A 15,000-nucleotide genomic window follows, 5' to 3' on the forward strand; every position below is an offset into this window, starting at 1 on the left:
TCTTCCGCGCTAACTTCCAGCCCCATGGACGTACCTAGATGTACGATGTCAGCCTCCTCAGAATGCTGAATTGGTTCAGGATCGTCAACGATCTCGGCTTCTCCTCCAGGCTTCCCGAACCCCTCGAAGTCTCGTGCAGAGACAGCATCAGGCCACAGCTTCCTCCAAGATGAGTTTAGGGTACGCCTCGAAACTTCCTGCCAAGCGAGATCGATGAGTTTGAGGCATATCACGATGTTGAAGTGATCTTTCCAAAATTCACGCAGAGTGAGGTTTGTACTCTCTGTGACTTGGAAACATCTCTTGAAGAGATGCTTCGTGTACAATTTTTTAAAATTAGAAATCACTTGCTGGTCCATGGGCTGGAGGAGAGGGGTGGTGTTAGGCGGTAGATACAGGACCTTTATGAAGGAATACTCGGCCTGAAGATATTCCTCGAGGCCAGGAGGGTGAGCTGGAGCATTGTCCAACACCAGCAGACATTTCATAGGGAGGCGCTTTTCTTCCAAATATTTTCGGACAGTCGGACCGAAGCAGACATTCACCCAATCAATGAACAGTTGCCTCGTTACCCAGGCTTTTGCATTCGCCTTCCACATCACGGGAAGGTTCTCCTTAATGACTTTGTGGGCTTTGAAGGCTCGGGGATTTTCTGAATGGTACACCAGCAGGGGCTTTATCTTGCAGTCCCCACTGGCGTTTGCACAAAAAGCAAGGGTAAGCCTGTCCTTCATAGGCTTATGTCCGGGTAGCCTCTTCTCCTCCGCCGTGATGAACGTCCGACGAGGCATTTTCTTCCAGAAAAGCCCAGTTTCGTCGCAATTGAAAACTTGCTGCGAACTGTAGCCTTCCTGCAGAGTCAACTCGTCGAATGTTTTAACAAAGGCTTCGGCGGCCTTCGTGTCCGAGCTGGCTGCCTCCCCATGCCGTACCACTGAATGGATGCCAGTCCTTTTCTTGAACTTCTCGAACCACCCACGAGAAGCCTTGAACTCTGGGGGTTCCTGCTGGGATGTTCCTGCTCCTTCTTCGGCCTGAGCACGCACGAGATCACCGAAAATGGCGGAAGCCTTCTGGCAAATTGTAGTCTCAGTGATGGTGTCTCCTGAGATCTTTGTCCTTGATTCACACAAGAAGCAGCCTCTCCATCTCGTCATGCACGTGCGTTCTCTTGTTGGAGAAAATAGTGACGCCCTTAGAAGGTGTTGCTGCTTTGATGGCCGCCTTCTGCTTCAGGATGGGCCTATCGTAGACGGATTCCGGCCATACTCCTTGGCGATCGCATGCCAGACTCGTACTTTTTAACGATTTCAAGTTTCGTCTCCATCGAGAGCATCGTCGTCTTCTTCTTTCCTTCGGCAACATTCTTGGGACCCATGGCTACAGTAATACGTAATATAATACACTACGTAACGTTATATACAGTCTATGTATAGTAAACACTAATACAGTACAGTGCACAGTAACGAATGTTTATTAACGATAACACGTGGCGTACGAATGTACTGTATATTAACACTAAGTCAAACAAGCGAAAGCACACAATGTCTGTTAACGATACCGCGGTTGGAACGAAAAGAGAGAGAGAGAGAGATGAACGCCCGTGCGTAGGCAAGCTGGGATAGTTGCCGACCAATAGGAAAGCAGGATCTTATGGCGTCAGCTAGCGTCTGAATAGGGAGATAACCAATGGGTGAGCGGGAGGCTGTAAGTGAGTCTACCCAAGTTCAAAGTCAGGCGGCGCGCGCTTTTTAAAATTACGCTCGGCGAAGAGTTGGGAGCTCGTAAGGTTTTCGTATCCTGAAATTTTATCCGTATCCTGGGGCATAAAAATCTTCGAATCACTTTTCGCATCCTGAATTTTTCGTAAGCAGAAACTTTCGTATCCAGTGGTATCACTGTATATATTTATATTTATGTATATATTTATATATATATTTATATTTATATTTATATATATTTATATTCATATATTTATATTTATATATATATATTTATATTTATATATATATTTATAATTATATATATATAATTATATATATATATATTTATATATATATATGAGCCTAACAAGGTCATCAAAGGCCCAATCTAGGGTCCTGACCTGTTCCCGGAGGACATGGTCAATAACGTCCTTAGCGAAGCTGCAAGGGTTAACCAGACCCTCAAGGTTCGGTGGGGACTGATACCCAAATGTAAATTTGAGCCATCCAGCAGCCAAACTAGAGGCAGGAAGAGACAGAGGCCTTTTCAGTCATTTCAGGGTCAGCAGATCCAACAAATGGTCCAGACGATCCCGGTACCACAAAGGCACAACCTCAAGAGCAATACGTGTGGGTCCCTCAATCACAAGTAGTGTCTACCTCCTTTGCGCCTTCCCCAGCCTTTAACCTTATCTATGAGAAACACAAGGTGTGTTCCATGGGTACAATAAACATGCCAGAGGTAATAGGGCAAGAGGAGCCTTTCGCAACAGAGGCAGCGGAAGAGCCTACTCTAGAGGCAGAGGATTCCGTGAATCCCGGGGAGGTAAATCCACTACAAACCATTGAGAATCCTCTGGTAGGGCGAAGGCTATATCTCTTTCGGAACTGTTGGATATTCAGCAATTGGGTTTACAGCATAATTTCCAAAGGTCTGGGGTGGAGTTGGATAGAAGGGCCCCCTCCACCAACCAGCTTTCATTAACCCTTTTACCCTCAAAGGACGTACTGGTACGTTTCACAAAAGCCATCCCTTTACCCCCATGGACGTACCGGTACGTCCTTGCAAAAAAATGCTATAAAAATTTGTTTTTCATATTTTTTGATAATTTTTTGAGAAAATTCAGGCATTTTCCAAGAGAATGAGACCAACCTGACCTCTCTATGACAAAAATTAAGGCTGTTACAGCAATTTTAAAAAAATATACTGCAAAATGTGCTGATGAAAAAATAACCCCTTGGGGGTTAAGGGTTGGAAATTTCCAAAGAGCCTGGGGGTAAAAGGGTTAACATCCAACAGAAAAGTTAGTTCTATATGAAAAAGATCTTTTACGAAAGATTGCAATAAAAGAAGTAAAATATATGAAATGTCAAGGTCGCTTGTTCAGCGTGCCAAAGAAAGACTCAGACAAGCGAAGGGTAATTTTGGATCTGTCTCTTATGAATTCTTAAATTCCATGTGACAAGTTCCATATGCTAACAGTCTCTCAGGTGTGGACCTTACTTCCCCGTGGGGCCGTCACCACCTCTAGATCTTACAGATGCTTACTATCATGTTCCAATAGCAAGACATTTTCGTCCGTTCCTAGGTTTCAAGTTAGGCAACCAAGCATATGCATACAAAGTAATGCCATTCGGACTCAACATAGCACCCAGGATATTCACCAAACTGGTGGAAACAGTAATCCAAGAATTACAAACCCAAGGAATACAAATAGTAGCTTACCTAGACGACTGGCTCATTTGGGCAAACAATGTCGAAAATTGCCTCAAGGCAACAAACAAAGTAATAAAATTCCTACAACAGTTGGGATTTCAGATCGACTTCGAGAAGTCACATCTAGTCCCAGAGACGAAATTTCAGTGGCTAGGGTTACAATGGAATCTGAACACACACACACTGTGTATCCCAGTAAGCAAGAGGAAAGAAATAGCAAGGAATACAAAAAGTTTTCTCAAGGACAAGCTGACGTCCAGGAGAAAACAAGAGAATCCTAGGTGCCCTCCAGTTTGCCTCAGTAACAGACATATTACTGAAGGCCAGACTGAAAGATATAAATAGAGTATGGCGGTCCAAAGCAAGCAGGAAAAATAGGAGACAAAATAGCTCGAATCCCACCAATTCTGAGGAAAAGACTTCAGCCATGGACAAAAGTAAAATATCTAGCAAAATCCATCCCATTAAAATTTCCACTTCCAACACTGGTCATTCACACAGACGCCTCTCTAACCGGCTGGGAAGGGTACTCCCAGTACAAGAAAGTCCAGATACTATGGTAGATATCATTTCGTCAACTTCATATCAATGTCTTAGAGGCCATGGCAGTATTCTCGACTCTAAAGAAGCTTACTCCAGCAAAGAAGCAACATGTCAGACTGGTGCTGGACAGCAAAGTTATAGTCCATTGCATAAACAGAGGAGATTCCAAGTCGAATCACATAAACCATGTAATGATAGCGCTATTTTCCATGGCGACAATGAACCATTGGCATCTGTCAGCGGTTCATCTAGCAGGAATACGGAATGTAGTGGCAGATGCACTTTCGAGGACAACTCCGCTGGAATTGGAGTGGTCACTTTACCTAAAGTCATTCAAGTGGATTTTATCTCGGGTTCCGGGTCTCCAAATAGACCTGTTTGCAACTGAGTCCAACCACAAACTAAAGTGCTATAGCCCGCAACGTGGACCCTCGGGCTTATGCCACTGACGCAATGTCATTGGACTGGAATTCTTGGGAGAGAATTTACCTATTCCCACCAATAAATATGTTAATGAAGGTGCTAGACAAACTCAGAACTTTCAGAGGCTAAGTAGCTCTGGTAGCCCCCAATTGGCCCAGGAGCAACTGGTTTCCCCTACTGGTGGAACTGGGTCTCCATCCTCAACGGATTCCCAATTCAATACTAACACTAGTACAAACTCGCAGTGTGTTAACTTCCTCAAAAATTGTGTGCCCTAACTTTATGGACTTTATGAAATTTGCAGCTCAAAGAGATGCAGATATTGATCCCCAGAATACCTTATTTTTAGAATCAGATAATTGAGAATCCACCCTTCGACAGTATGATTCAGCTGTAAAGAAACTCGCAAAGTTTTTAAGAGACTCGGAGGCTGAGATGACTGAATCTGGCAGTAACCTTTTTTTAGAACTATTTGAATCAGGCCTGGCAGCTAATACTATTACAACAATTAAATCAGCCTTGAAGATGATTTTCCAAATTGGATTTAATATTAACCTTACAGATTCATATTTATCGTCCATCCGGAGAGCCTGTACCAGATTGAAACCATCAACTCACCCTAGCTCAGTTTCCTGGTTTCTGAATGATGTACTTAAATTGGCTTCTGACACTCTTAACGAGTCTTGTAATTATATACCATTATTAAGGAAAACCCTGTTCTTAATGAGCCTAGCATCTGGCGCCAGAATATCAGAGTTTTCTGCCTTGTCGAGAGATCCAGGTCATATTGAATTTCTCTCGTCAGGAGAAATACTAATTTCTCCAGACAAAAGATTCTTGGCAAAAAATGAGGACCCTCAGAACAGATGGTCCCCCTGGAAGATTGTTCCACTTCCTTAGGACCCATCTTTATGTCCAGTGAACACACTGAAAGCATATTTAAATAGAACTTCCAATAAGTCCTCGGGGCCCTTATTTATTAGAGAAAATGGAGGAACCATTACCCTGAAAGGGATCAGACAGCAGATTCTGTATTTCATTAAACAAGCTAACCCAGAATCATTCCCACATGTTCATGATATACGAGCAGTAGCTACATCCATTAATTAATTTCACCATATAAATTTTGATGAACTGAAAAGATATACTGGCTGGAAGTCCCCAGCAGTTTTTAAACACCACTTTTTAAAACCTTTGGAAGCCCTAAAATTTGCAACAGTGGCAGCAGGGAATGTGGTCCCTCCTGAAAATCATGATCCATAATCATAAGGTCTTGTTCTATCTTTTCTCTTTCCCTCTACCTGCCTTACCTATTGTCCCTACTGTAGTTTTTTGTTTTGTTTTTTTCACCTGGATCGCACCCTTGTGTTGTCAGATTGTAAATAGTTATTTAACCTTACGGCATTTATTTGGGCATCGTATTAATCTCCCCCCTTTTACTTCCATAGATTGGAATCCATTGTTGTAATTACCTAGTTTAATTTTCTACCCTTTATGATAGGGAATTGTTAAAACAACTTATTTTTGAATAATTTTATATTTACATATATATATTTACAATTTGCATTAAACCATGTTTTTTTTACTTTAGATTTTAAATTATTTTCCTTCTCGGGTGTTGGTCTCCAAGCTTCGGGACCATTTCTCTTGTACTATTTCACGGAGCGGCACAGGTTGAGCCCAGAAAAGAGATTTTGACGAAGGAAAAATCTATTTCTGGGCGAGAAACCTGTTCCGCCCAGTGAACCCACCCACTGCTTTCCCACCCAGAATTGGCCCAAGCTTGGGTGCTATGAGGAGTGAAGATGATCGCGTGGGGGGAGGTGGTAGTAGTAGCGATCAGTAGTGGAATGTAGAACGGCACCTCGCAGTAACAGGGGTATTTGAAGATGAGATATCTAAATGGCACGAGACCTCTGACAGTGGTTTTCACGCCCCAGTTAGTTATACCGACACCTTATATAGGTGAGAGAGAGCTGGGTTCATCCCTGGCATTCCAATGTAACTTTTTTTCTGGTAATATATAGCAGTTATATACCTTAGAAATTATGCTAAAAGGAGCATTTCACGGAGTGGCAGAGGTCTCTCGCCCAGATATGGATTTTTTCCTTCGTCAAAATCCCTTAATTATGATGGCTTTGCAGGTAAAGCACCTCTAAGCCAATAAAAAAACTAAGTATCTGAGTCTATTTGACGTGACCCGACATGACAAAATCTGGTATTTGGTATACCTAGAAACATCAGTAAAGTTATTGATGTTGGTGGTCAATAGATATCTCGCTAAAAACTTTTCAATTACTTTTTGTATTCATTACAAACTCAAATTATTCTACTTTATTTCATATTGATATACTACTAATTTTCATAGTTATTTCAAACATTAGATTAAGATATATTTAATCTACAAAATCTTGATGTCTTGATGTCCCAGTTGTAAACCATAATTGCCAGTACATTCTCAATGGAATGTAGGTTTTACGCCTTTGCTGGCTAACTTCCATTTCTGCGTGATGATTGTTGACTATAGTTCTCACTGAACACTTAAAAAGGGCAATACAATATAATTATTACGAATCTTACAATAATTTGATGCTCCACATCCAAACCCAGAAATTAACATGACTCTTCCACTCTTGCTCCTTTATTTAATATTCTTTGTTTCGTAGGGTGTTTCCTATCTCCAATAGTCTTAATTGTGCTCTTACAGAAGGAAAGTGTTTTTCATGAGGAAAAATTTAAGGCAACATTTATCTCACTGTTGTTGGTTTCCTTATCAGAGGGAATATAGCAATTAATTTTATTAAGTTAAATCTTATTTAATACTTATTGCCATCAGGGCATTAGATGACTGCTTTGTTTCATGGATGCCTCGTGACCCAGCCAGTAGGTGTGTATACATTCACAATTCCTTGCCCTTTTGGCTCGTACTTTTATAATTCAATGGTTTCTTTACAAATAAAGTATTGCTTAAGTTTTAGATAATTCAATGTCCTAGCATGGCTGTAGTTCTCCTAAAAACGTTTTCTTAATCTTGAGAGCAGCTAAATGTTGTAGAAATTTTGTTCAGTGAATTAAATTTTGTTTCCACCCAAGCACCTCAAAGGGCAACTATGTGGGAACTGGAGTAGGGAAAATTTACTAGGGAATCTATAAATAGTCCTTCTGCAAAGGCCAACCCAGTAGGAACTGGAGTTTGATAGGGAAAATTTACTAGGGGATTCTATAAATAATCCTTTGGCAAAGGGCAACCCAACGGGCTTAGGAGTTGTATAAGGAAAAATTTACTGGGGAGTCTATAAATAATACTTTGGCAAGGGGCAATCCATAAATAATTCTTGGGCAATGGGCAGCCCAATGGGAACCCTAGTTGGATAGGGAGAATTTACATAGTAATCTATAATGAACCCTTTGGCAAAGGGTAACCCAATGAGAACTAAATAATCCTTCTGTAAAGGGCAGCCCAAGGGGAACTGGAGTTGGATTGGGAAAATTTATTGGGAAATCTATAAATAATCCTCTGGCAAAGGGCATCCCAATGGGAACTGGAATAGAGAAAAATTGATTGGGGAAACTATAATCTTTTGGCAAAGGGCTACTCAATGGGAACTGGAGTTTGATAGGGGAAAATTTACTGGGGGTTCTATAAATAATACTTCAGGAAGGGGCAACCCAATGGGCACTGGAGTTGGATAGGGAAAATTTACTGGGTAATCTATAAATAATTCTTTGGCCAAGGGCAACCCAGTGGGTATGGTATTTAGGTATGAAAAATTTACTGGGTAATCTATAAGGAATACTTGTCCAAGGGCAACCCAATGGGAACTCTAGTTAGATAGGGAAAATTTATTGAGGTAACTAGAAATAATCCTTCGGCAAAAGGGCAACCCAATGGGAACAGAGTTGGCTAATGAAAATTTGTTGGAATCTCTAAGTAATCCTTTGGCAAAGGGCAACCCAGTGGGAACTGGAGCAAGGAAAATTTACTGGGAAATCTATAAATAATCCTTTGGCCAAGGGGAACCCAATGGGAACTAGAGTAGGATAGGGAAAAATTTACTGGGGAATATATAAATAATCCTTTTGCAAAGGGCAACCCAGTGGGAACAGAGTTGGATAAGGAAAATTTACTGAGGAATCTATAAATAATCTTTTGACAAAGGATAATCCAATGAGAAATGAGAGTTGAATGGGAAAAATGTTTAATCTACTGTTGCACCGTCCCTGACTGAGGAACGCCATACTGAGGTTAGAGTCCTGCTCAAATTCTTGAGTTCCTTTGGTCGATCAACCTTGCCATCCTTGTGAGCTAAGGATCGGGATTTGGAGGAGCTTACAGGTCTATCGGCTGAATTATTGCCTGGGTCTCCATGTTCCTAGCATGGGTGGAGAGGGGCCTTGGGCACTGATCATATGTATACATGGTTAGTCTCTAGGGCAATGTCACTGTCCCCTGCCTCTGCCATTTGTGTGCGCCCTTTAAACTTTTGAACCTTTCAAGGGCAGCCTGAAAGCCAACCCAGTGGGAGCTTGATTTGGTTAGGGAAATTTCCTGGGGAGTCTCCAAATAATCCTTTGGCAAAGAGCCAACCCAGTGGGAACGAGTTGGAAAGTGAAAATTTACTCGGGAATATACTGTATAAATAATCCTTTAGCAAAGGGCAACCAGTGTGATCTGGAATTGCATAGGGAAAATATACTTGGAGTCTATGAATATTGGTAAAACAAAATTTTTTTTCTCTACATGTATTTTCTGGGATGCATAATAAGTCCTATAAAAACTGCACGAAATATCGCCATCCTATGCTCCCAAAATATTTTTAACTAGACATTCCACAACGAGCACGTGTCTTCCTATGTTCATGCGTGCCCATACCTTTCTGCCAGTTAGCCACTCCCTCATTTCCCTCCTTTCAATAGGAATACTCCAGTTTTTTCATTTGTACATAGCCCCTACCTTTTAATAGTTGAAGAGGTACCGTTTTCCCGCTACTGTATATCAAAGTATGCTACCCGATTCCATCCCTCCCCCGATGTTTTAAAGTATTCTACCTGAAATTAATCCTACCAATTGTTGGTGTTCACTAGATCCTCCTTTTTTTAAAGTTGATTTTGCGCAGGATTGCCCATAAATACTATTACTTTAGTTGCCAGATACATTTTCTTTTTTCTTCTACAACTAGATATTCAAATACACATTTTGATTGAATCATTCTTGTAGTTGCTAAGTAACCACAGTGCATGCGGTGCAGGACACCTGCTCATGATGCTCTTCTCTACACCCCTGGTCGGAAAGTTTGAAGATATCTGCACTACTGCAGTCGGATATACTTTCTTCAGCATAGCTATCGTTATTTGGGAGTTGCGATTAAGTGCGTCATGGCTGATAAGCCAAATATGCCTTTTTTGCCTCGATTGATGCCCTTGCACGATCTACGTTAATTGGTAGAAGTTGATCCGCACCCTGTTTGTCCCTCTTTCTGTGGTAAGAGGTATTTAGGGGAATCGCCATGCGAGTACTGAAAGGAGTGGCCGTTTTCCCACAGGTGAGATTGTTCCCATCGCAAACTTTCTAAGCAAGACGGCTTTTCTTAATGTTCTGCCAGCAGTGGCAAGGAACGAGAGTTTTCTGGTATGAAAGTTATCCCCCAATCAAGTCTTTAGTGTCAGGACCCATCAACTCCCATTGTTGATAATGTGCAGTATGAACTTCTGTACTCGTAGCAAATTCTTGGGTAAGGGCTAGATCTAATCTTGGTTTCCTTAATCTTGATACCCTGTTATGCAAAGATCTTACTCTCCTCAGACTGTTCAGTGGAGATCATACATGTCCGATCATACAGGAGATCTTTCCTCTTGGAAGTTGACTCCAATACAAGCTTTTAAAGTATCTCTGCTCTTGTCTCCAGTTCTCTCCCACAAGCAAGGCTTGCTGCGTCCACCCAAGAGTCTTTGCTTCCATCTCTTAAGTTTAGTGTGACAAAACCCTCTTTAAATCCGCAAATTTTGTATGTTGATAATTCGGCCAGTCCGAACGCCTCTGCTCTTCAATTATCTATTAATAATTCGGCCAGTTTAAATGTTCTGCTTAATGTGTACGCGCTGCTGCTCTTAAGCATGATGACTTCACTCAAAGCGCTGCCATCCCTGTGCGCGAGGTAGCTCTGCAAGTTGGTTAGGCCAAAAAGTCCCAACTGGTTGTCACTGCCATACATGTTAACGTATGGCATGATCTTGCTAAAACCTTTCAAGGTAGTATGTGTTCGTAATACTTCTAGTGTCCTGTATTCAATGGAACAGCATTTTATTTCAGGTTCCTTCCATTCAAGTACAGAGAATGGATAAAGGGCTGGGAAGAGTTTCCCCTCTTCCCACGAGTTACACCTCCACTTGATACAAATAAGGTTACTTTTGGTAGACAACGTAGGCGAGGCCCATGCTGTAGGCATTCCAGATGGAAACCTACAGAGTTCCTTCTCACCTCGAGGATAGGATTCAGAAATGACAAAGAAAAGGATGGACCATTGATGAAAAATCAAGAATCTAGCGATAACTGTTGAAAGTAAACAACCAGTTATCCTGAAAGTGTAACAACCACAGTGTAGCAGCTGATATCTGGCTCAGAGGCTTTGCAATTTATTGAGATTGTGCCTCGTCCACAGACTGAATGAACATCCTCCCATGCAAACCGCAAACGTACAGTGCCCTATTGATTTGATCTTCCCACAATCACAAGGCCCCAGATAGGGGTTTGGTTTTGGCGCTCTTTAACCAGACTAAGGATACACTAGATTCCCTCAATACGCAATTTTGAATGAAAATTCCCTCTTAAGGCCAGCAAGTCCTTGGTTACCTCTGTTGGCCCTTTCATGCAAGGAACATTTTATGTAAATCTGGCTTTTTTCAGAGCCCACTCCCTATTGATGCTGATGTTGCTAACCTGGCTCTGTTATCCAATCTTCCCTCAATTTTTGCAGCTCCTGAAATGACGAACATGGAGGTAGCAGGTATATTTGCAATTTGAAGCCTGCTTGTGACTAGACCATTAGTATAGAACAATATCCCTATATGAGGTCACAAAAATCAAAAGAAAATGTCCTTGAGGAATTTGTCATTCAAGGGCTATATCTATAGAATTCTTTTTACACCAGAACTTTTACCTTACCGGTTTGCACAACAGTATCTTAAGAGCCACGGCACAGTCTTAGCCAAAATTACTAGACAACTGTCACTTATGGAGAAAACTCTGTTGTCCTGTTCTCTGGTTTGCATGTAGCTACAGTTATAGAGAAGTTAGAGATTGGGATATACCCCTAGCTTACCACCAGTGGGGGATGCTTACAAAGCATTTGACATATCCTTTGTTCAGGATATTGAGTCTCCATAACCTGGCTACCGCCTCTGACCAGGACTCTAGATCCTCCAACAATTCTATACAAAAGGCTTGGTAAATGGCCTCCTCTTATTAGAGGTTGTATCCAAATTGTTGGCCAAATGAGACGTGGAGGAAGTCTTGAAAAATTTGAATGTTTGTACTACAAACAAAATTCAAAATGTAGATTCTGGCCACCTTTCACCAAGCCATCAGGAAGAATTTCTATTTTCAGGTCCCAATTCATTTTGCCTCTTGGAAGTACCCAAGGTTTCTCGGTACCTAAGGTTTCTCTTTCGGGACAAGATTTTTCAGTTCAGGATGCTATGCTTTGATCTGATAACAGCCCCCTCAGGTTTTCATCAGACTTTGCTTGTGTCACAACCCGGACTATTGTAATGGGCATCTGGCTTTTGAGGTACCTTGTAGACTGGTTGCTCCTGGCAGAGTACAGAGCTTAAAGTTCTTTTGTTGGGATACTGATCTAATCTTAGATATTTGCAAGGAGTAGGGATTAAGTGGACCTGGAGAAGTCCAACCTCGTCCCTCAACAGTCCTTCGGGTACCTGGTCACAGACGTATACTCTGTTCAGGACCAGAGCTTTTCCATCCGTTAACAGGGTCCTGAGATTCTGAGAAAAACTCTCTCCTTTCCATGCAGTTGCAGTTGGCTCTGATGAACCATTGGTCATTGACAAACCACCCAGCTGTTATTACCACAGAAGGTTGTGCGGACCTTCGTGGATGGCCGAGAGGAAAACCTGTTAGCAGGAACCCGCCTTCATGCTCCTACACAATAACTTAACTTTTGTTCTCGGATGCTTCTTGCGAAGAGTGGGGTGCTCACCTAGGAGGGACCTAATATTGGTCGTTTGGTCAGGAGAGGGGAATCTGATTTTAAGACTTACACTTTTTGGCTTAGGACTTTGGCCATGGCTGTTTTAAATCAAAGAAATTGACTCATAATTTCCGATGCTCAGTGTTTTAATGCGCTTTTAATGTTAGCAGTTTCAACTGATGCAGCCGAGGATCCATGGCTATGCTAACTTTTGTTGTTAACCACTTTACCATTTCTTTTTTTGAAATTCATGTAACTGCAATGGGCTACATGATGGGTATTTTTGGGAAATCCAATCACCAGCAGTCACAATGAAGAATAGATAACTTGGGTATTTGTGACAGACAAACAGAGAAAGAAGGAAAAAACTGAGCGAATTAGTTTCTAGTCAGTGTGTTTAATGGCACCTTTGTCTATGTATACTGTACTTGCTTAGATTTCCATCAAATGATACTTTACTCAAATAGTACTTTACTCTAAACGCTTTTGTACTTCTTAAAATAGCCAAACAATCTAAAAACTTATCACCTGCTAAGCTACAACCCTAGCTGGAAAAGCAAATGCCATAAGCCCAGGAGCTCCAACAAGGAACATAAAACATACCAGATATATTCAGAGATTCTGTTGAAGAATAAAACATTCGTGCACCAAAACGTTCTGCACCAGAAAACCAGCACTGGCATTACTCCACTTCTCAGAGACGGCAAGGTCACTCATGGTGCTGGTCAGCGACAAATCCACTGTAGTGACCCGTGTCTCCAAACATGGAGAAACTACCTCTCTCCTGCTATACAAACTAGCAATAGAGATAACCAGGTGAGCACAGACCCAGGCAATCTCCCTCTCGCAGAGTTTATCCACAAGAGGAACTTCATGGCAAGACCATCCTGAAGCTGTCCAGGACCGAATGTTGGCTCGGAATGGTCTTTGTTTCTAGTGGTGAAGACTTTTGACTTTGTGGGGTTCCCAGTCTCTGGACATGTTCGCCACATGCCCGATTCACAAAAATTACGGTGTATTGCTCTCCAGTCCCAGTTGAAGCTGCAGTGAGGGAAGATGCTTTTGATACCCATGGGATAGACTAGATTTACAGTATATGCCTTTCCACTGTTCTGTCTATTCTTCAGACACTGAACAGTTCAGAGTCTGAACATCCCAGGGGGTCAGTAACGCTCGTAGCTCTAGAGTAACTTGGTAGCTCCAATGTGGTCAGCACCGGAGCAGTATTCAGACATTCTGGAACATTCTCACAATATGTTCCAAGGAGAACTTCCGGAATAGCCAAACACTTAAAAGAACCACGCAAAGGTCCACGAGGCAGTTCATAGTCAGTCTATTAATGGCTGGAGACTATCCGGCTTCTCCTTCGAAAGAGAGCCTCTTGGAGACCAACGTCAAAACTACTATCCAAATACTGTACCTCAAAAGTAGTTTCCAATAGTCTACTGGGCCAAGTGGAAATTCTGTGTTGTCATAGGGCAAATATTGCTCCACTCGAGGGTATTGTTCCCAGAAAAATAATTTTTAGTCTCTGCGGTAAAAGGTTACAGCTGACTTGGAGCCAGGTTTTCAAACTAAGTGCTTGACCTCTCTCTTCATGGGAACTTTCAGCTTTCATTCTGTTCATGCAGTCTTGTCCTACTTGAGAACTCGAACCTTCTACTAGGATGTGACTTAGGTTCTCAGGCCCTCAAGAAAAGCACCTCATGAACCCTTTTATAAAGCCAGGCTTCCTCTTGCCTTAACTTAGTGCCTTAACTTAGTTGAGAGCAAGCGAATAAAGTGGTCCATTATCGTGCTGTCACTTTCTAAAGTAGTGCTTTCCAAGGTGGGCAGTACCGCAACCTTGAGGTTGTTGTTTTTTTTTTTTTTTTTTTTTTTTCCCTCTACTGGTGGCAGATGATGCAAAAGGGGGTTGGTGGGGCCCAGTGATGCAATAATAAGTGGCAGTTTTATTTGTTACCTTATCTAATAGCTATTCCTGTGATATCAAATAGCTATTCCTGTGATAATTCTGTTATAGAATAGATGAAATGACTGAAAATAATGAAAAAAAAATCTGCAACATTGTTTCCATAACAGAATTTAGCTTGCAGTTAAAGTCCTTGATACAGGGAAATGAGTGCTTCCTGTGTATGTTCGTTTTATCAAGGATGAAAAGTTGGTGTAAGAGCTGTTTTTTGCAAGAAAACTTCACTAAACAAGAATCTGTATTTAATGTGGCTGATAATTTTTTTTCTAAGAAAAAAAACTTCCCACTTTCTAATCTCTGATTGGGCACCACTGGTGATAATTTATCATCGTGCCTTCAACAGTTCCTTGAAAAATTGTACCGATGCTTATGGTGCACTGTGTAATCCACAGGCAGCATCTGTTAGCAGAAAACCTAGGTGGTAGGCTTAATAAA

This window comes from Palaemon carinicauda, chromosome 42 (genome assembly GCF_036898095.1).
Source record: "Palaemon carinicauda isolate YSFRI2023 chromosome 42, ASM3689809v2, whole genome shotgun sequence".
NCBI classification, from domain to species: Eukaryota; Metazoa; Arthropoda; class Malacostraca; order Decapoda; family Palaemonidae; genus Palaemon; species Palaemon carinicauda.